Here is a 24,184-nt window from a genome sequence, read left to right on the forward strand (position 1 = left end):
GAGAGTGACATCATTAATTAACAATATTGAACTTTCTCACAACATTCTAATTTATAAGATACTGAATTTGGAGATGTATTAGCTATACACCATAATCATTACTATCAAAAGCAATAAACACTTTAAACATTTCTCTCTGTGTATAATGAATTTATATCATATATTAGTTTCCCTTTTTGAAGTGAACTACTGCAGGTACTTGATCCTCAGTCTGTGAATAAACATTATGATACATCTGAATGCACTGACCAAAGGCTCAGCCATTGTCGTATTTAACATGAATGAATCTCTAGTTTCTCACAGATCTCAGTGCTGACTATTTTGACTAGAAACCCAATGTTATAACTCATTTTTCCACTAGTATTGACCAACTTTGAAAACATTTACTTTATTTATGAAGTTGTAAACATTGTTGGCTACTGACTCAGTTTGTGAACAAAAGGCTGTTCATAAGATAAGAACATAATGACGGCAGTAACTCTCTAAGTGTAATTGTGTAACAGCGTTAAATTGTCAACATCCGGCCTGTTTTTCTCCCTTGTTAATGTCACTCAGGCAGAAATGTAATTGCATGGGTGAAATATGTCACTTTGTGTTTGTAATCTCCATGAATGCTCAGTCTATGTGTTGACTCAGAAACAGAAGCTTGACTGGGTCATGTAGTTTAAAGGGACAGGATCTTTGAAATACAGGGAAGATAATGGGCAACTACAACATACAGTACATTGTTATCAAATGAAGTTAAGAATAAACTTGGTACGTCTTTATTAAACTGCTTAAGAGATCATTTCTGGCTGCAAATTTTAGGCTCCCAAAGGGATCGAAATTAAGACAAATAATGACAAAGACTGATAATTTTTTGTTCACCTAAGAGTAGTGGTCTTAGTTGTTCAAGCATAGTGAAACACCTCTGGAATATATCTTTAATTCCTGCAAAGCTTGATGCAGCAGTCTAATTTTGGTCCTCTGTACTTTGTGCATCCTAAAGCAGCACTTCCTGCCATTGTCTGTCAGACCTAAGCGACTTCACAATCTGTTCCTCTCTCTTTTTCTGTCTCACCAATACATACAGATACACGCAACTTCAACAACCCCCTGCCCTCCTCCGCCCTGCATCCACAAAGCTTCTGGTGCTGTGGCAAAAAGTTAAAGGGAACTGATAGAGCGGAGCAACTGTCTTCTCTAAAAAAGAAAAAAAGATTAAGGGGGAGTGATTAAGAGAGAGAGAGAGAGAGAGAGAGAGAGAGAGCGCTCACATGAGGGGAAGTTGAAGATAGAAAAGTCAGAGTGAACCCGTTGTGTCAAACAGTTGACTGTGACTCCCTCTGTCAGTGCACAGCCGTGCTCTGGTGCTGCAGCACCACTCCCCTGTCAAAGCAGGATCTATCTTCTCAAGCCAGCCGGCCCATCTGTCTGTCTGCTGCCTCTGTGATTGACTGGACCACTGTGGGAGGACAGAGGAACCCCTCAGTGGATATCAGTACCCAAAACTGGTAGGAGATATTTTATACTGGCACATATCTAACAGTGAAAAAATGTGTAACTGCATTGTAAAAATGCCCTCAAATCCTTTATATTAAGGGCGTTATATCTGTGTTGCTGTCTTATGTAGAGTAAAAAGAGGGTTTTTGTCATTTACCATATGTGTACTCAAACAAAGTGCTTTTGCTCCAGCTGTTGCTTTGGTTCATCTTTACCGTTACTACCGGCAGATGGTCAGCGTTGGTTGGATTGAGCTGTGAGAAGCTTGGGTTTGCTTGTGTAGCAGCTATTATTGGTGATGATTCAAGTCTAATTAAGATGTATGAAATTGCTGGGTAAAATGTGATGAGAAATAGAAAAAGACAGCTCTCCTTTTTGCTTTATTTGTTTGGTTTTGGACGTACTGTTTCTCAGAACGGGGAAGGGGAGAAAATTGGAAACAGACCCACCCACCCTGGAGAGCCAGTGTGTCCATGAAAAGTATTAGAGTGCAACGACTGAGGAGACACACAACAACAGTTCCTCACAGCAAAGCTGAAGCACCGAAGCCCTGGGAAACACTGATGAGTGAAGTTTTGCTAAAAAGATGAAGCTAAAAAGAGATGATTGAGCTGTTGTCGCATTGTCATCTGCACTGTTGAGTTACTGTAGTTTAGCAATGATACTGAAAGCAAGGACTGAAAACTTTGAAGTGCTTCTGCTGTCAGATCTTCATTCATTGAGCTGTAGATCCTAAAATACAGCTCAAAAAAATCTGGACAAGCCCTGTGCATCACATTAACTCTCCCAAGTAAACATTAGCACCGCTTGCTTTTGCAGAGTCTGCTGTGTGACAAATTTAGCTTTCACCTCCTGCTCCTCGTGGACTGTACATAAATCTCGCTTCATAAGATGAAATCACGACCCCAGACTTTTCTTTCTCACCCCAAACCCCCTGACTCTGTTTAACCTCCTATGCTCTTACCCTTTAGAGACTTTCTACATGGAACAGTGTGATATATTTCAGACTTCAACTCCTTAGTGTCCTTTCCATGGTGGTGATAAATACAAATAAATTTCTTGGTAATTTAATTTAATTCTGAGATAGATGTAGCCAGCAGAACTGAAGAGCAATCTCTAATAAACAAAATTATGTTAACCATGCATTCCAAATTTAAATGCACTTTTGTAAATTCAGTGATTCCAGTGTTTCTGCAGGTTAACTTATCTGTGCCTCAGTTTATCATCCGATTAATAAATATATACTTTAAATATTTTTTTGTATGGGAATCTACTTCTACTTTAAATCTGACAAATTCTCCATTTTACCAATGCTTTAAAATGAAGTGATAAACAAAACAACAAATGTGTCAGAAAAAAAAATGCTTCTACACTGTAAATGATTTCTAGTATTCTTTTAGCAAATTGGCTGTTTTAAGGTTGACATTCTGCATTAAACCACCCTGGTATTTAAATCCTCTTTATAATAAGAAGAACTTTGCAGCATGCATATGTTTTTGTCATTGTAATGAATCTTTCAACCCTGGGTTTGTTTGATTTGTGAAGGTCGAGACTCAGGTTAAAATGCCACAGTCCCCTGAAAGTGGCCCACAGGGACTCTCCCTCTCCCAGGGTCAGTGAATTAGACTACATCTCTGTGAATGAGTCATGTCACGAGTCTCTAAATCAAGCCAAGTCAGGGCATGAAGGAGTGCTAATGGATGTGTTTCAGTTTCAAAGACCAGACCCTTTTTGATATATGGGCTTCTTTATAGTTTTAAAAGATAAGACATATTAAAAATAAAGGACCTTTGTTTTTTTCTCTAAACCCTTAGAGGACATATATGCCATTTTGCTTTTTTTTTTTTTTTTTGCTTATTTTTACTGTTAATGCTCGCAACTTAAATTTTGGAGGATAAGGCTTTTTCAAAAGAATTTTGAAAATTCAACATCAAAACCTGTAACAGGTTAATAAGAAGCTCTGTACACTCTTTGTATACACTCAGGGTGTTTGTGGCTAAAGGTGCCCCATTGAAACACATTAAAAAGACCATTTTTGACTCTCCAGCCACCACTAGGGAAACAAAAAAAAACAAAAAACATGAATTGTATGCTATTAGGCTGTCATTCTGGAGTCACTGCTTCACATTTGCCGTGTTTTCTGTTTATCACCTTATGTTAGCCATTTTACCATATTTGGCATTAGGGTATGTTTTAGAGAGGGGTTTGACTAAACACCTTACATTTCTGACGGCCACTCTCACAGACAGTTCATCTGAGAAACCATGTATCTCAGAGCAGAAATGCCACAATTTGCCATTATAATGTATTTTCAGATTAAGGTAATTTTTTTTAATACAATTTTATTCATAAACAAAGTCTGGCATGAAAAAACACACAGCGAACATTACAGACTAACAAACATTTAATAAATAAGTCAATGTAGCTAAGTTACCTTTAGCAATATGAGCTTTAGTGATCAAAGTTAAAGCTTATATAGCTACGTAGAAAATGTACCCCCGTAGTTTACATAAGATAGGATTTCATTATTGTTATAGTACAAGAATATACAACAAAATTAAGGTAACCTCCATAGCTGCTTTGTGAGCTTAGCATAGCTATGTTAGCTATGTAGCTACATTATCCATAGCTAATTTAGCCTGAGCAATGTTAGCTTTAGCAAACAAAGCTAAAGCTTACATAGTTACATAGATAATGTGCCCATGTAGCTTACATATCTACGTTGTGAGTTTAGCTTTAGCTGCTTTAGCTATGTAGCTATGTTAACCATAGCTAAGTTAGCGTGAGCAATATGAGCTTTAGCAACATGAGCTTTAGCAAACTAAAACTTCAGTAGATACACAGATAACATAAATATGTAGCTTACGTAATGGTTTGTAAGCTTATCTTTAGCTTTGAACAAGCTTTTTTCCTGTAAGCAGACTGTTTACGCTGTTTTATTACATTTGCAATCAGGTTTTGCAGGTCAGGTTTTGTTGTTTTTTTTTTTTTCTTTTAACTTAGGAATCAGAACCATTACGCTACTTCTTTAATAAGATTTTATTTTGAAAATTTTGGCATGCATTTCCATTCTGAGATATACGGCATCTCAGATGAACAAATGTGAGAGTGGCCATCAGAAATGAACGGGCTGCAGCCAGACTGTCTTTGAAAATGTCATGCTTTTGTCCTGGTTTCCTAAAGGGGCACTATTGTAACAAACAATTGGTAAAATTTTAGAATAAAATAAAAATAAATTATGCCTAAAAATCAAAGCTTTCGCTCATTATTAACCTCTTCAAGGCTGTGATAATCCCCTTCAAGGATATCCAATTTGCCTGAAGTTTATGAAAAATATTTTATTTTTGTATTTTCACATTATAAGAATACAGGTTTTTGCACTTGAAATGGCATTTAAAGGGTTTTATTCCCCAAAATTGATAAATATTTCATATCTAAGATCAGGTCTGATTTTGAAAAAGAAAATGATAAAGAAGTTTGAACAAAATATTAATGCATATTATTTAAATTGTGATTTATATATGTGTCATTTTTTGGACACAAACAACCTGAGTGTAACAATTTATTATACACCAACCACTGGATAAATCACCCTGTATTTTACTGCAGAATTGCTTTTTTTATATCAAATCAAAATACCTAAATTGTTAAAAGGCCAGTAACTTTGCTGCACAGAGGGATGAAAGAGAGGAAATCCAAAACGCATCAGCTCTCATTGAATGCCTCCTGATCTCACACCTTATCAGGCTGTTGTTTGTGTTTGGATTTAAAAAAAAAAAAAAAAAATGTAGTCATTTTTTCAGGACTTTTCTTTTGGGTTAGGATTTGTCTTTGTATTATCAAACAGACAAGTGGAAATTAAACTAAATTGAGAACAGGTGTCAGACATATTCCATTATAGGAGAGGCATTTAAACAGAGATAGAAAAGTCCTTAAGCTATAGATACAAATGAATTATTTTGTTCTTACATCTCCACATTCCTGGCTTGTCAGTTTTGCATGCCATGACTTAAATTGCATGGAAATATTCTGTCCCTTTTCTATTTTTCTCTCTCCATATATGGTAGACAAAATAACGTTTTCAAAGCGAATAGCATGTTTACATCGGCTTTCAGTGAAACCACATTTCACAGCTTAGGACAGTTATATATATTATACTTCTTTTTAAGGCATGTCGCAAAGGAAACGAAGTGTTCCTAACTCTACGGTTTGACCTTTTCAACACATGCACGTGCAGGAGTTTAAAGGCGTCGTATAGAAACACTTTCCACCATAAATGTCAGTTTCCTAAGAAACTAAGCGACTTCTGGGTGCAATCTACTGTCTGTGGGTTGACTTTTTTTTTGCTGTTACGAGTGGAAAAGGTTTTTAGAGGCTACCAACCGCTCGTGCACCTTCGCGGTTCAAAGTTACCACAAAGTCGTTAGCTAGACCTAAGTGGAGCCTACCTGAACATGTGCAAATGTCTTGAATAAACATAGTAAAGGTGTTTGGAAAAAAAGATGCCTTTTGAATGTAAAATAGGACAAAAATCAATCATGGAAAAATGCATTTACTGATTTTCAGCCAGTTGAGGACAGTGGAACAAGGCAAGAACACAACATAAAAACCCACAAAGTTGTTGAGGTAAACATTTTATCACCAGTTAGTCTCTGACTTTGTCTGTCTACTGTTAGATGTTGGGTAGGTAGTGAACAGTGGCTATATATGAGCTTTTTCCAGTTATGTAAGATTCCCACTTCTGATTGAAAACTAGTTTAATGAGAGCAGGAACACTGAACCTTAATGAAGTAGAACAAGTTTATAAAACATTAATGCCTTTAGAGACAGCGCTCACTTAGGAACCATGTCATTACCTGTTGCTAAAGTAGATTAAATTTCCATGTTAATATGACATCATCATCTCTTTCCAATGACTCCCCTTTGCCTTGTCTAAGGTCTTTTGGGGAGTTTTCTTAATGTGAGAAAAGAGGTAAGGAACGTTTTATTTGTTAGTCATGAGCATCGTAGAGGTCACAAAATTAACAGTCTAAAAAGGACAGTGGAATAGATGAACATTAAAAAAAGACAGTTCATGTAAAGTATGTGGTTATAGGTCTTGTTTACATGCCAGTCTAGGTGTTTTGCATGCACGTGTCTATATATTTTATGCCTGTAAGGTAGGAAAAAAAACCCGGGGACAAAACAGACATCTTTCTAGCAGACTTTGAGCCCACACTTGTTCCACAAGTGTACTCTAGTATTGAATTGATGCCTCCAATAGTGCCATATTATTTACTGTAAATTACACTAAGAATCAGAGGTAAGAGTCATACTTGCACCATGTTACACACATTATTTGTATGGGTGCAGACGTGTGTGGCTTTAGGAATCCCAGTGCCGGCTTTTGCCCAGTTGTGCAAATGAATTATTCTTGCCCCAGCCTTTTCCATTCTCTAGTCACTCTTTAACTATTCCTATCTTTTCCTCAACTCTCTCAGTTTCTTTCACTTTTTGGCAATCTGCCCTGCAACTGCTGCTCCCTCCATCACCGTATTGCCTGACTGCATTCTTCTCATTCCTACTGGCTTCCTGTGACTAGAAGAGGAGTGAGTCCTACTGGCCACAAAACTCAACCTTGGAGTCCTATCCATGAATGCTGTAGGCATCTTTTCTATTCTTCGCTGTTTTGGTTGTCACTTTTTTTTTTTTTTTTTGCAATGAGCATCTATGACAGTATTTTAATGATGATTTTTCCACAGCATACTGGCCATTCCCTCATTGTAATTTAAGATTGGATGCAGCCCCATTTCTATATCCATGTTTATCCCAATCAAATATATAGACTGGAGTGCCTATAGATCCAAAAACCCAGATGCTACCCAGCAGTGGTGCTGCTATTCAGTGATGGGTAAAACTGCATGGAAAAGTGTGGATAAGTGGCAGAGCTCTTTAGCACAGGATGATAACAGGTCAACACAAATACAACTACTGATATCATCATTATCAAAAGTTTGTATTAAAGTTTATTATCAGCCAAGCCATTTTTCCAAGTTTGTTCCTCTAGTTTTCTAACCTGACACGCCAGATGGATGTGTGGGTAAACCACTCATGGACAGCATTCGGAAAGGGCCTTTGTAAAAAACTTGGAGGGTGATTGGATGAATGTTCTGTCTGTTACATCTTTACGGGACAATCAGAGCAACAAAACATCGGACGTCATAGCCCTAAACCGAGGTGCGCCGCTACCTACCGAATAAACTCCATAGATAACTGCATAATGCGAACCATGACAACTGTAGACATGTCAGTACATGACTTTTGTACAGTTTTTGAAAAGAAGACAACTTGGTGCTGTTCTTTTTTCTTCTTTTAACAAAGAAATATCGTCAAATTCTGATAAACGGATAAAACTGGTGCTTTAGCAGCATCCACGCTAATGTCTTCGACATAGCTTCTGCCATAATTTCGCCGGCCTCTTGTTGATGCTTGCTTACGTCACGACTCTGCCGTGCCTGAAAGCACAGCCCCTCGACTCTGATTGGTCCTGTCACTTTCTAACCGTGCCCAAACGGTTCAGATGACAGCTTTGCAAGATTGATTTGCCAGTAAGAAACACGGAAACGGGCGTATCCTTCTGCTTTGCAAGGTTACTAGTTTTCTACTAGGCTAAATATTACACACTGTACCACTCCAGTTTAGCATAGCACTGATCGGCAAAAACTCATCATAGTGCATTTGTTTTTTAAAATGGAAGATCTTTAAAACTGATAAAAATTGAATTTGCTTATACTCATCTCAAATTATTCTGGCCACAGTCAACCCGTGACAGGGGTGTGGACTGTTTTGTTCTGCCAAGAATACAGGGGATAAGGCAAAACTGGTGTTGATACTCGGTGTTATTGATAGAAATTCCTTCTTTTTTTTTTAAATCAGATCATATCTTCCCTTTGCTACACAAGTTAACAGAACAACAACAAATCCATTGACTCCCTCTCTTCACCAGGATAAGTCTAGGTCAAATAAATTGAGGGGCAGGGGTCAGATTTTGCCACAGGCAGAGTATCAAAAACTGGGAGACAGTGAGTGTTCAGTTTGGGAGAGGACATGTGAGCGTGGTACTGTGAATTTAGAGGATTTTTATTGCCCTTTTTTACATTTGTTTCAATTAATTTTCATTAGTGCAACCGTGTGTAACCCAGATAGAACTGATTATCAGTGTACCAAGAGGTGGAAATTTGCCTGCAGATTCACGAGATGTTGTATTTCACAAACAGCAGCACAGGTCACACAGTGCAGAAAAAAAACAAAAAACACAGAAAATCTTAGTGTTTTGATAGCACGATTAAAAACTCAGTAAAGGTATAATAATTACCGTTCTCTCAACCTATTAAATACTCAGTTGGATTGGGGAAAAGTAACATCAACAAGTTTAGAGTATATAGTCGCATGAAAATAACTGATGTAGCTGTCCATGCTGAAAGAAGTAACCTGTACCTGTAATTGTGACTCTTTCTAGGAAACTGGAATCTGCAAACATATTGCATTCCTGTATGTGTTTATTGTAAGTTCTGGGTAATTCTTCATTTGAATGCAGCTTAAAGCTTGAGATTAGTTTACATGTTTTTTTAGGTTGATGCTTTACATTTTGTCATTGAATCATATGGGCAAATAATGTTTAGAAACACAGTATGTAAAATACTGCCACCAGAGGGTTCTCAACCAAAACAAACATATGATGTGGCGAGTCCAGACAAGCGGTGTACTATTGATCCGCCCATCTCTGCTCTTCACTTCTTATTTTGAAATTAAGATTCTGTTTTAAAAAAAACAACCCATAAGGCTTATTTCCACAATAGAAAACAGACACTTTGTTTTCATTCATTCATAAATTACTTATTATGAGGGCTAATTGCTCTTCTGCATTCACACTGGAAGTGATCCAAGGATGCAAGTGTGCTTGGAAGTGACGCTAGAGCATCCTGGGGCTGCATCCAGTGTGAATGTGGAAGAGCCTTTTAAAGTGCATTTCTCTAAATTTTTCCATAATGAGGGAGAAATGCACTTAAAAAGGCACTAGAAGCAGTCCCAGGATGTGCATGTGCACTGGAAGCCACTCTAGAGCGCATAGGCATCCTGAGACTGCTTCCAACATGAATAAGGAGGTGCATTTTTTTAGTGCATTCCTCCCTCATTATGAGAAATGTAAATGATAAGAAAACGTTTTTTTCTCTTTTGTAAATATGCTTCATGAGGTTCCTTTTATATTGAACAGAGTCCTCCATTCAAAACAAGAAGTAGCACTGAGTAGGAGGCTGCAGAGGTGGTGCTGAGCAGAGCTGGTCTTTCGCTGGAAAGCCAAGTGTGATTGTTGAGTTGAGTTTGGGCAGTTGAACTTGCAACCTATGGCAGCCACCATGACAAGACACCTCCTGTCGCAATTATGAAAATTAAGATTTCTCTCTTTGAAATAGGGGAATTGGAGAATAATCTTGAGATAAAATAACAAAGTCCACACCTTTAGGGTGGAGCAAGAGGTGGGTGCAGGCACAGTCTAGGCCACAGTCTGGGCAGGTAGTAGGGTTGCCGTGAACCATTTGTAATGCCGTGGATGTCCCAATGCCCTGAAAACCACCAGCAGACTCCAGGTGTTTTGCCAGGGGTGAAAAGGCCCAGATAAAAAAATGCTGTCAAGCACCTTGGCTGCCAAGCAACACATGTGCTGACATGTGTCAAGCAAGCTTGATTCTGCTACACCCCCCCTGTGATGAATCCTCAGGGCCTTACATGCTTAAAACTTATGCACATGACATGACTATATTTAGCATAGGAATGGCCACTTTTTTTATTTAAGTAGAGATTTCACTGCAGAAATTTTCCATACATACAGTGTTGCAAAGTCTGTTGCTTCCTTTAAATTGTACTTTCCCTGTCATCTTACAGCCTTACTAGTTTGCACAGTGGTCACATTTTGAAAAGGTGGACCAAAAAAATGTATTAGTATGTCAGTAAAGTCCCTGCTCCAGTCTGCAGGGTCAGCTCTGAGTGTGGACTCAGTAGGCAGGCTTACTCTCTTAGCTCAAATCTAAATAAATTAAGTGAATGATCAAGCATACCAACAAATATAACATTACCTAAATGCCCCCGTTATAGCCTACATTTGCAACAATACAGGGCCCTATGTTGGGATGACAGGCCTATTGTCACACAAAGGCCTGAACACACGAGTGATCGTTCCCAGTGGAGTTCAGTAGATGGAGCCCTCACACCAGAGGTTCACACTGATGATAGAGACTCACATCAGGTTTTATCAGGGCTTTCACTACCGACAGTCAGTCAGACTCTGTGAGGAGGATACAGATAAGCGGAGAGCTGCTTTCGGTGACGGTGGACAGCCTTCTTCTTACATAATTACCGGGACATTTTTTGACGTGCTGGGTTAAACTTGCCTCTGTATCCCATGTGCGCGTGCTTACGGTTGAGAGCAACGTTTTTGGTTTTATTTCAGAGGACCAGTGTTTGAACCGACAATAATATCACAAGTTTCGACTTTAAACGATGCAAGATGAACAGTGCAGACAGCCGGACTAGGTTTTTATCAGTCTTCTTTTCTCCCTGAAACTTGGCGCTAGCATAAACCTGGATACAGGCGGGTAGAAAATGCTTCGCTTTTGAACTTCGACAGGTAAGCATTGCCATTTTTTGGTAATTTTTGGAGAAACTAGCCAACAGTTTAAAATGAAAGTAGGCTATTTAGTTCAAGTTTGACTGCCTTTTGAGTATACTCGTGTCAAATGTGTTAAGTGAAATAGTGTTTCCCCTTGTTTTTATGGTAAACATGAACTATCAATTGCATATCCTACTTTACACACTGCTTAATTATCTATCTGGCTAGCGTCCAAATTGAGCAGGCGCGAAGTCTCACCTGGCGAAGATTTTCTGTTTTTTAGACCTGTAACTAAATGTCTGTTTCCAAAATCAGTGTGCACGTCGAGGTCATGACCTGGAGTCACATGTGTCTGAATAAGTAAATATCTCATCACCTGTCTTCTTACTGACATTGGGAAACCAAAAGCCGCGATAATTACCCTAATCTGACAAGTAACATGGCTGTTTCAAGGTGATAAATATAGTAAATAATTATGGGAATAAAGCTTCAATGTGAGTGCTGAAGTAGATTTTCCTTGTGGATGTATTTCTGCCCATAACGTCATAGAAAAGTTTGAGTCATTTTCTACCAGGCAACAAGTGTTTGGTTGTTTGATGGACCATGGGGTGGGCAGCTGTGTTTGTGTGCTGCATTATGACAAAAGTAGTAAAAAAAAAATGGTAGATTCCACCCAAAGCCCCTCCAGAAAACAAAAACACACACACATGCATGCACACACACGCAGCCATGCGTGGAATAATGTTCTCATGTGTCCAGGTTCCCGATGAGGTCATAGCCCCCATGCTATAGCAGATACAGTTACATTAGTTTCAGGTGGGCCATGACACCACCTTAACCCTTCAGCCTCCCCTTTCTTTTACCTTTTAAATCTCTCTGTCACTGCTTTGTATTTTCCACTCATCATCTCAGATAACTATCAGTGCATTGAATGGGAATCTACCTGTCTGCAGCATGCATTAATAATGTGTGTAAGTGTGTGTTTACAAAAGCTTATCCTTGTAATGATAAGACCTTCATGCAGCCCAATCAGTACCATCTTAAAAAATGCTGACTATAAATTTCCCAGAGTTTCACAATGTGTGACATCTTCTAAGCTTGGCTTTGTTGTTTGAAGTAATTAACACTGGATTAACAGGATGAGGCTCAAGTTTCATGTGAAACTTCTGAAGAATCATTCTAAAGAAAAGGCCAAATATTTTCACGTACACTGGAGATAAGGAAATTCAGTCTGTCACTCTGTCTGTGAGGTTTGTCTACATTCTTTGACATTTTGATGTCAGCATAAATCCCCTTTTCCTTCGACACTCACATCGGCTGTGAGTCACACTCCTGTCTAACAAGTTGTAAGGTAATGCCTGTAACTTATATAATTGTAATGACACAGTTGTTATGTGTTAAGGTTACTGGCAGTGATTGTGTTTTTGCAAGCTGCAAAGGTATGAAGCTGGGATTGTCTTTGCCATCAGCTGTGAAGGCTGATTTAAAGCCTTAACAGCTGTGTGATTTAACATACTGCAGGTTAAGGTGTGGTTATTGTTTTAATGTCTTTTTTGAGCCTTCAGAAAACATGGCTGTTAAAAAATGTCTTGATTGTATTCAGAAGTGGCTGGTGCATTTGCCCTAGGTACTTCCTAATTTGTCTGCACTGTGGTGCAGTGGTTAGGACCTCACAGCTAGGGGGTTCCTGGCTTGAATCCCTGTTGGACAGGGCCTTTCTGTGTGGGGTTTGTATATTCTCCCTATGCATGCATGGGCCCTCTCTGGGTGGCTTCCTCCTTCAATCCAAAGACATGCTTACATGGTTCAGTCGTCCAGTCTAGGATGTACAAACAGAGACAAGCAGCAAAGATAATGGATCGATGGCCCTCATGGTTAGATTTCTTTAATAATAATAAAATCTTAATTTTATCTCATGTGGAGCATTTGAACCATTTCTGTTATCAGTCTTCAGATTGTCATCCATCATCAATCATTTCATTCATAAAATGTATCCAAAAAATCATCATCATAGTTTGAAGCACCCAAAACATAATAGATTGGTCGTTTATGAGAACACCCATCCAAAACTCAAGGATATTCTGTTTACTATTACACTGTGAATATATTTTAATATAATTTATAAATCATATAATTTTTGGATTGATTTTCTTTCAAGAAATCAATCATGCTCACTGTCCAAAAGTTGTTTAGATAAGACAAGAGCTGCACTTAAGAATTGTGAAATCAAAAAGCCTTCCACCCCTTGTTAATCACTTTTTTTTTGTATCTGACCTGTGGTTTAATTCTAGTTGAGTAAAACTGCTAAAGAAGACTTTAGATAAGCTCTTTATTGACTCTTATTTTGAGCCGATGTGAGCTTATACTCTTTTATGTGTCAGCTCTGGAAATATCTTTCCTCTGCAGGCAAGTTGTGGAAGTGAACATAAACCTTTTCCCAGGACAGATAACCTTTAAAAGTCCCCAGTGTTTTCCCAGTGTGAGCCACAGCAGCTTGCTGACAATAGGGACACTGTTCTGGACCAGCCAGAGCCCCAGATCACATTTCCTGTTCCTGATTTAAGATCAACTCAGCTGACTACTGATACACTCTGCTATAAAATATAAAAAAACTCACACATAGCAACAGTAACATCGCTCTGTTTGTTAATCGTAGGAGTTCGTATTTTTATGTGTGTGAGAGAGGCTTAAAGATGTACTGTTATTATGGGAGTCAGTGAAGTTTAAACAATGAAAGTAACTGAATCAAAACCAGCAGTAAAAACAGGGTTGTGCATGAGGATAGTAACCTTATTCTTACTGACTACAGGGTGTTTTACAAACAAGGAAACTCTTCTGTGTGCTTAGCTTTCAGATCTAGTGTGCAGCCATACAGAGTGCTGCAGACAAGGGTTGTCAAATACTAAATTTCCAAGCTTCCATACGTTTCTAGTAAAATAAAATGATACCATTGCTAATTTTGATACCACTGCAAAAAATAGATACGAGACATCTTGTATAGGGCAACTTATTGTTTTTTGTAACCAAAAATGTAGCTGAGTTCCTACACTATTTGAATTGCACAAATATGTCCTTTTGCTTTCTCTGATAGCAGTTTTTGTATAAAATATTACTTAAGATATTTGAGGTTGACATGGTGTTTGGCTTCACAGTATAAAAAAACAATAGATATCCCTGTTGGTGTGGGTGTGTAAAGGCAACATCAGCCTATGTAACATCTGGTAATTGCCGGATCACAGAGCAGGCGTGGATGTTTGTAGGTGGAGATGAAATAAACACAGCAGCTACCTGATACAGTCTGTGCTTAGATAATTAGTCACTGTACTTTTAAATTACATAAAGGAAGTCAGCTGGAGTTCCCATCAGGACAATCGTTGGCTCAAGTTTTGTTTTGCATAATTGAGGTCAGTGTTAAGGTGATAATTTGTTTGTGGTGTGTGTGACTTTGTATTTGTCCCAGTGCACTATGGCATTAGTCTCTTATGAGCCATGAGCACCTGCCAGGTTATGAAAGTATCATTGTTAATCCATTTTGCTCCAGCACACATCGTGTGTGTCCTCAGGCAATACGATCCCATGCCAAACTTATGACTGATCCCTGGGCCAAATTTAGCTCTGTTTACACCCTTCCAAAAAGTGACCTTTTGGATCCCAAAGGAGAAAAAAATAATTTCAACAATTGTTACTCTGTTTGGCTTGTGAGGAATGAAGCTGGTGAATCACACTGCTAGCTTGTGACACTCTCTCAAGTACACACAACTCCACAGATAGTCGACAACTCCTCATCTTTTCCCTGCGCTGCCTAGGGGGACACAACATCAAAAACATGTCTTATCACTCTCTGACCCCTGACGTTTTGGTTTAAGAAAGAGGCAGGGGCAGCAAAAAAACAGTACTGGAAAGAGAAAATCTCAGGTTGGCTTTTGTTGCCATCCTGTTGACTGACACGTATGTTGTAATAGGCTGTTACTTCCTAAGCTTTACTGGGAAACTATAATAAACACAATTACAAGCAAGGCTGTTGGCCATGGATATTCAAATTTTGGGGCTGAAAATTGTTGACTGATAAGTTTTTTTAAATACACTGATACCTATTTGTGGTGTAACTTAAGCTTAAAGTGATGTCAGGTCAAATCTCAAATCAGGTTTTTTTTTTATTATAATTTCAACCATATACAAGTACACAGTGAGACAAAAATTAGTTTATTTTTGTGATGCTACAGAATATATTAGAGAATTACAAGGAAGACACTTTGAGTTAAACGTGTTGCAGGAGAAACAGTTAAAGAGTTAGCGGCAGTGTACACAACACACCAGAATCAGCTGACCTACCAGTACTTTTTAGTACCTGTTGTTTTTTAAAACAGCTGCAGCTTTTATAATTTTGTGTTCTGTTTTAGTGGATTTCAAATAAAACAATCAATACGTGACTTAAGAGTAGATTCACAGCTTTAATTTAAGGGGTTTCACAAAAACATGGCATTTATCATCGGAAAATGACTTTAATTCATAAATGGTGATTGCCATATTTTTGTGAAATGGTTTAATTTAAAGCTGAAAGTCTACACTTCAGTCACATCTGGATTATTTTATGTAATCAGAAGCAAATTGATAGGAAAATTGTTAGTGTCCAAATGACTACAGACGTACACTTACTGTATATAGTTTACACTGTGTATATGATGCTGATATATGTTCTTTGCAGATGACGTCACGCAATGTATTCATCTATACATAGAGAAATGCGACCAAAAAGGTCATAATTTGAGCAGTTGATGACTTTGCTAAGTGTCAAAGTGCGAAAAATATCAACATTCTTAATTCTTAAGCTACTTTTGTGCTTTGAAAGTAGTGAAATATTCAGGCAAAACAAATCAAAAGTTTAAAAAAAAACTCAGAGAAATGGTAGCAGGCAGGATATTTAAAAAAAGAACTCAGCGTAAAACCTGGACAAACGGTGTCGCACAATGCTTTCGTTTGGTCAATTTCCACAAAGTGGTCCGGTTTGGTTCAGTGCAGTTTTGCTGTGGTTTAACTTGTTAAACTCTGATCTTACCCATATTTCCTATGCTGATGTCAGTCTCACCAGCCTCCAGACTGGAACTGGTTGTTTTGCTCCCAAATGGCTCTTCATTTGGTCACAGTTTGGCCTTTTAAAAGTAGATTGGATAACAACAAAGTATTGAGGAAAGGAAATTGGCACTCAAACAGGAGCTAGCTACAGTGACTCATATTAAACAGCTGTTCTGTAGCATAGGCTCGTTAATGAACGGCACAGCTTTATTTCTGTTGATAGTACATTACTGTTTCAATTAAATGCATGATTGTGACAAAATGACAATTTCTTTATATGTCAAAGGGGCTCAGCTACCCTCTTGGCTCTGAACAAGACTCCTCAAGACTTTTGTTTTTGTTCATCTGGCTAAGCAACACTAGATGCTGGGAGGTCTGCAAGGTTGGGTAATTTGTGTTATTGATTGCCTCCACGTCAGGTAAACCTGTCAAACTGTAGTAAAAATCACTTTTTGTAAAGTACAGGGGTTGTATTAAATGTGGATAGAAATGTTCTAATTACAATTGCAGTGTTGAGGTCAATATAGAGCTGTAAAGTACTAAATGTCCTCCGTTCCCAATCATTCCTAAAGGCTGTCCCCCACTTCCTGACCCCCAGCGGACACTTGGGGTCATTTTATTCAACCAAACCTTCAAACAGCCTATTGGTTAGTTCTATTTATTGAATATAAAGGATGAGAATAAAAGTGCTACAGTATCTTTTGTTTAAAAAATGTGCAAATGTGCATGTTGCTAAGGATCGGAATAGTTGGGTTGTGTGGGCATGGGGGGATTATTAGTTCTGTCATTGTGTGTTGACAGGTCAGATAAATAGGGAGCAGAATCTGTTACACACTCTGGTGGTAAGGGCCTGAATGCTTTGGGACCTTTCTCCAAAGGGCAAAAAGAAGTAAACAGTTTGTAAGGCGTGGATGGGGTTAGCAGCTATCTTATTGGCTTTGCTGGAGCAACATTAATGGTAAATGTCCGTGACGGCCGGCAGAGGGGTTCCAATGATTTTTTTTCAGCTGTCCACAGTCTCCTCTAGGGTCTTGCAGTCTGAGATGGTTTAATTCACAAACCATTAGTGACAAAGCTTACATCTTCATCTGCCTGCAAAGGAAGTAGAGGTTTTGGCTATGTTATCAGATAAGTGGACATAGAGAAATTTGGGGTTCCTCACGATCCTCACGTAGGACCTACCTGGTGTTCAATGAGGAGTTGTCGCCAAGTGTTCCCTTATAGTCTACCACCTTCTCTTTAGTTTTGTCCAGGTTAGTGAATTTGCACCTGTTTATTAGCTGCTTGATCTCCACTCTGTAAGCTGACTCGTCATTCTCACTGATTTGACCCACCATGATCATATCATTTGTCATCTTGATGACATGATTTGTGCAATGCAGGGAAACATGATTGTGAGGCAGAAAGGAGAACAGCAGTGGGCACACAGTGCACACAGTCCTGAGGAGCTCCAGTGTTCATTGAGGTGGTTAGGAGGTTATGTTCTCCATGGCAAACAGCATGAGATGTCCCAGTCAGGAAGTCAGAGTCTCAAATATCATAAGGTAAAAGCTTCTAAAAATGTTTCCTTATTTACTGTATGTATCATAGTAAATTGAATACTTTTGCTGTTTTGGCTGTAGGACAGATAAACAAGCAATTTAAAGTCTCAACTTTGGCCTCTTGGGATATTTTGTTCTTACATTTCCTCACATTTTTAACACAATATATTTCAATTGCTTACAGGAGGAATCAATAATACTGTGCATAATAGTCTAAAATGAAAAAGCTACTTTTCATTCGTATTAAATGTGAATATTAAGGCATTATACGGGATATTATTAATAAATAATTTAACACCATAAATAATACAGTCAGAATGATTGATGATTGAGTATTATTTACTGAATATTAAACTTAACTCGGGGCAAATCAACAAATAAAAAAGCCTCAATAAAAAGGAGCTAGGGCATGTTTAAATTGAAGCAAATTAATAATTCATTCACTGCATTTTGCACTCACAAATCTGCAACAATATTAAAGCTAGTATCAGCTTGCATGCTGTACTACACCTAATGAACATCTATTTGCAGTTGTGCTGATGTATGTGAAGCTGAAGTTATCGACAGCAGTTTGCACACACGCCATACACATACAGAAACAAGTGTAGGCAATTGGGAATACTATTAATACACTCTTAAGCACACACACAACACACTTGTAAAAACAAGTGCTGCTTTGCTATTAATATGTCCAGAAACAGCATCGTACACACTCAGTGCCATCAACATGTGTGCACTTGCGTGATAACATACAATAACACAAGTGTTTACTGACAGGTGACACTAAAAATAAACCTTCAGGGTAACACAAACTGAAAGTTGCACAAAGAGCTACAGTGTTCCTCCAAAAGAAACAAATGGGCACTATTTATACATTGGCACCAACATACGCCAGCACTGACAGTCTGATACACGTGTACACGCACCCTCAACTGTCGCACAAGAAGATCCCACTTATGCAAACACAAAGACCTGCTGTGTACACTCAAAGGAAACAACTGCGAGCTATTAATATCTTGGCGCACATTGGATGGACCCACACAAGCACACACGTATGGATGCACACATTAGGAGATTGATACTCCAGCTGCTCGGAAGCAGAGGGACAGAATGTCCCCAACAGCTGTGGATTCCTCCTAACGTGGGGACGGGGGAGGGACGCAGAAATGGACCGAGGGATAGGTGGTGGGTTGAGAGGGACTGCAGAAGGTGGACAGCATGGTAGAGAATAAATATTATTGTTAGCGTGATTTATGCTGATGTTGAGTTGAGTGTTGAACAGATTTTAAATATAAAGAATTTATATAGATGAAACTGAGTATGCCTTAAACAAAAAAAAAGATAATTTAAAAATGAAATTTGTGTATTTTAACTTTTATTTTTTGTCAGATTTTGATTAGTGAAAAATAACTGTGTATGGTAAATAATCAAACGTCAAAAATCAAATGTCAGCACTGAAAAGAGAATTTAAATTTATTGTGAGGGGCTTTGTGAGTCATTGTGGACAAAAGTTTTGACAGGATCCTGATCCAGCAAGCGTGCATTTGCTCTGGAATAGGGCATAAAGGATGAAACCACAGTTTTTACAATCAGCATTTTTTTTTCCTCTTCTATAATTCATTCTCTGTTATAATATCTTTGCTGATTTTAGTCCTCAAATGCATTTTAAAGTGTTCCCTGAAGAAAAATCTGTTTCTGGTCATTTTAACTGGATATATTTGTAGCCTTACTGGTTGAAATGTAAATAACTCTTCAAAACCACATAAGATTTTTTAATGTAGAAACAGACAGAAAGGGAATCCCTGGGTACCTTAATGCGATACCATGCAATATAATGCACACTAGGTTTTATTCCCACTCCCCACTATCTCACAAAATGTCCGTTTACAGTTCAATCTCGGCCAGATGTCACAGGAGTTAGCCAGTTAGCACCCCTGCTACTATTGTGTTGCTTTGTGCCATTTCTCATTCAGATAGTGCTTGAGCTAAATTATCATTCTTCATTTATTTTGTTCGTGCAATTTTACTTTTGCCACATAAAGTGCATATTGTACAACATAATAGTTGCACATCAGTTTCAAATTTTGGTTACTGGAGTTATGAACCACTAATACTGGGTATAAGCCCTGAAAAACCAACATCGGTCATCTCCTGATACACACTAGAGCAGCACCAGTTGTAAAAATCAGGGCTGACAGCAATGTTTGAAATAATGATTTAACTGATATATATGCATGTTTGTACTTCTTTTGGTGAAACACTGCCACAGTGCCTACCATTTCTCTAATGTTTGACCATAAAAGCAGATCAGAGTTTGTCTCAGGTCACAAAAATAAATCTCTTCTCTAAATCAGCAGTTAGGTCTGCTAAATGCAGCATTAAATTGTTAGGAAACAACAACATGTGCTACTGATATCTGTTCATGCCCGCATTATTTGCTGATTTACTGATGATTCAGTAATTGTGTGATAATTGATACACTGCAAGACAATAATGTAATGTTAGGGAAGCATCCACAATCCCACTTCCCCACAATAGAGAGAGATCACAAGGTGTATTGGTGAATATATCGCCAAAGACCTACAGCTACTTTTATATTCAAAGTGCAATTGTTGTTTAATAAATGCGGACATCCTTTTTTTCAGGTCTTAATTTGTTTTTTTGTTTTTATTACAATATTCAATTGTTTGAAGAATATGAAATGCCTTACAGTAGAGGATTAATGTTTTTATTCACTGCAATATGGTATCAGTTCCATCTCTCATGCTGCTTCATCTCGCATTTTCTTCATACACTGTCCCACATTATTAAACCACCTTGGTCTATGAAACTTTCATTCAAGTGACCCTTATCTATGTAGTAGGCACCACCAAGAGAAGTTATGATGACCCAGTGAGTCAAATTGCCAGAGAAATCTGCATATACATCCAAATATACGGTATTTATAACCATATTGCACCAATGATTCAATAAAGGTATCACATGGACAGGAGAACAGTGTTTTGTTTTCCTTTGAATGAACACTCTTCGAGATCAGTATTGAACCTGAGACTGTTTTGTACTAGAAAATCTAAATTTTTATTTTAGGAGAAATCCATATTGGCTTGTATCTTTTTCTGTGAGCTCCTGCTCTTTCTGCTTTGTTGCTCATCTAACCAGGCAGAAACCTCAAGGCAGCTCTGTGTTTCTGTATACAAATAGTAACTAGCACTTAACCCTGATGTGTGACTTCCAGACTTAACTCCATCCAGTACCACTGTGGAGCTCACTTTGACCCAACAATAAACACATTACATTTAAGGCCACAATGTGAATGTAAATATAAATACTACTGAAAGACATCTGTAAGCTTCCAGCTGCAACAATGAGCCGATGAAGAGCCTCAACCAAAATAGCAGCCTCTTCTTGCCTAAATGAACTAAGAGGATGTTATGGTTCAGACTAACTTTAGAAACAGGAAGTCACTGTTTCTGTGTGACTGTGTCTGTGTGTGTATGTGCTCCTGTAATGTCGATGCATGTGTGTGCATGTGCGTTTGTGTCAGTGCTTGAGTGTGTTGCTGCAGAGGCCTCACAGAAAGAGGATGATGGTTGTGAAACAAATATGCTATTACAGAAACCAGAAGTTTGTCTCCTGCCTATTTTTAGATCAGCAGAGCTCAAATGAGAGGCATTGAGGCACGCAAACACATCTTATCTAGATTCAGTTCTTCTTTTTTTAAGACAGTGCAGATTTTTATCGTATAAATAGATTTTCTCTTCAGTTTAAAGTATTCATCTTGTATTTTAGGGCATAGTTTATTCATAGCAGACTCTAGACAGCAATTTGGCTGAAAATATACGTGGTATTGATAATTTTAAAGATTGAGATCTAGAAAGATAACCTTGCAAAGTAGATGGATACACCCGTTTCCTTGTTTTTCACTGGCGAATCCATCTTGCAGAGCTCCCATCTGAACCGTTCGGGCCCGGTTAGAAAGTGATAGGACCAATCAGCGACGAGGGGCAGTTCTTTCACGTTATTCCTCAGTAGCTAGTAACAGTGTCACATGTTTTGTTGCTCTTATTGGCCCATAGAGATCCAATCCCACTCTGAGTTTTTTTCAAATCCTCTGCCTTTTCTCAAACATTTCCTATTGAAGCTTTTCCAGATGGATGTCTGGTGTGTCAGGTTACTAGAAAGATGTTTTTATGTCAAATACACTCAGTGTAAGATATAAGGGCATGCTTAAAAACCTTTTTAAACTCTTTAGGGGGTTTAGTGTAAAGGAACTAAAACTATTGAGTTTACTCTTTAAAAACACCAGGTGTTAGTCGAGCTGTCAAGTGATATGATTAGTTGCTTCAACAGTAGACCACATATTTGTTTGACAAAGTTTAATGACACATTATTTATAGTGACTAGAAGTCACAGTGTGTGGTGGCTGCACCATGATCATCAATGTATTTTCAGGGTTTATATAGACTGCAGGTGTTTCTTTACAGTTTAGATGAGAAGTAGACTGACTTCCTGATCACTTCCTTGTACCTTTCTTGTTCGGTATTCGTGTTTGTGCACCACTGCCAACACCACAGACCCACTGCTCCAGTAATGCCTGATTTCCTCTGAAAACAACACACAATCACTCTTCTCGTAACACAGTTCTGCTGCCACTGCTACTTCCGGCTGCACCTTTCAATGTTTTTCTAGTTAAATTCAAAGCTTTAAAAAGACTCATGACTGTAGTATTGAAAATGAGTGAGGTGTAAGTACCCAAGAATCTCTCTGGGGTAAGCCTTGCCTGTCTGATGTGTTGTGTCTTCCTTGAGTTACCTGGAAAGGTAGGATTCCAGTGGCGCAGGAGAACTGTGCAGAGCAAGAGGCGTGTAAATTGCAAGCATAATTTTAACAGAAGGCTTGTCATCCTTTGTTTTCCTGTCTCTATGATGATCAGTGGAAACACATGATTGTTCCTCATGATTGAATTGTGCTGTTATTTTTGTATTTGGCTAACAGACAGCATGATAGCACTGAACTACATAGTTCACGCTGTATGATGTTACCTTGCACTGCAAATGTTTCTGGTCCTATTAACTCCCTGAATGTTTTTTCATGTTATTCTGTGTTTAAGTCTCACTTGACCTGCAGTAATAAGACCGTGGGAGTGTTTTCTTCTCTAGAGGAATTCTGTCAACCCGAAACGCCTTCGCCGACATGATTATTTCTCCCTCTGAGTCAGTCTTGCTGTTGGAAAAGTGTGCCAAATAACCATCAGTGGGTCCGTAGGATTTACTGAACTGCTCCTGCTGGAGGAAACTTCAGTGTGTCTGAAATGCAGTCTGTAAATCGAGGTTTGTTTTGGGTCGTTTTGTTGCACTGCTGAGGTTGTCTGTAACTAATAGGAGTGCTGAGAGCGGATTTAAGTCAACATTTTTCAGTGTCTTAACTTCAGTTGGTTCAATAATAAAGTGATCTTAAACTCCAAAAGCAAGTAAATAATTCTGATTTTAGTATATAGTTTAGGAGCTACTTTGAGTTTGATATTGTAAGGCTCAAAGTTGTCACTGTTACATTTTGTCCACAGTGGATAATGTAATCCAGCAGGGTTTGCCAGTCAAGGAAATATGTTGAGTAATATTTTGGGTTGCAGTCATGTAGGTCTACAAGTTCGGTAAATTTCCATGTCCTCCCTCACACAGCCCCTCTACCCCAGAGGGTCTACGGTGTCTTCTTCCATACTGTATCTAAGCTTTTGTCTCAGTTGTACCGAAACATTCCTCAACATGTTTATAGGTTTCAAATGTCAGACACAATGACACGTGAAAACAGTATCAGGTTATCTGTGAGTTTGCATTTGTTATTGTACCGTTGTTATGGTGTCACAAAGCTGCAGAAAAACCCGAGGCTGAGGTTTCCCCACTACAAGTTACCATAAACCTTCTTGTCACACCACTAGACGATTATTGCTCCATGCATTCAAGATATAAACAAAGGTTGCTGCTCCATGCCAAGAGTGGCCTGTGGATAACATAAATGGATGAAAACTTTTTAACTCCCTTACACCTATAAAAAGACATCTGTCTTTCGTTAGGGCACAGGAGCTTGGTTCAGTTGTCTCACTGGTGCTAAATTTAGCTTTTTATTTCCTACATTTTTGTAAAGCCTGGAAGGGAGATGACAGATTGATGTGCCTGACCCAAATGCCTTGACCACACAGTGTTCAAACCCAGCTCCCCACCCTGTTTCCTCCACTCTTTCTTCAGTGCCCCTTCAACCCAAACACACACAGGCACCCACTCTCCTTCACTTTCCTGAATGCACAGTTGGACAATGGCCATTTCATAGGAGGCAGGAAGGCTTGAATGGAATGAAATATTACTGTTTAATGTGCAGAGGTCAAGTAAAAGTACACATCTGTGCATATACTTAGGCCAAACAAACAGAGTGCCCCCTTTGTCATGTT

At 38.5% G+C, this 24,184-nt stretch overlaps 1 protein-coding gene across 3 annotated transcripts in view; it reads left to right on the forward strand.

The window, feature by feature from the left end:
- Positions 1–1,097: 1,097 nt before the first annotated feature.
- LOC121506801 (histone deacetylase 7-like) overlaps positions 1,098–24,184 on the forward strand; it is a 59,330-nt gene continuing 36,243 nt past the window's right edge. The window contains exon 1 of one of the 3 annotated variants that reach the window (XM_041782693.1): positions 1,098–1,493. The gene's annotated coding sequence lies outside the window, so the exon portion shown is untranslated. Of the gene's footprint in view, positions 1,494–10,829; positions 11,147–24,184 lie in introns of those variants that run through there. The other 2 variants (XM_041782690.1, XM_041782692.1) reach the window with 2 other exon arrangements.

Source organism: Cheilinus undulatus, linkage group 3 (genome assembly GCF_018320785.1).
Source record: "Cheilinus undulatus linkage group 3, ASM1832078v1, whole genome shotgun sequence".
Lineage (NCBI taxonomy): Eukaryota > Metazoa > Chordata > Actinopteri > Labriformes > Labridae > Cheilinus > Cheilinus undulatus.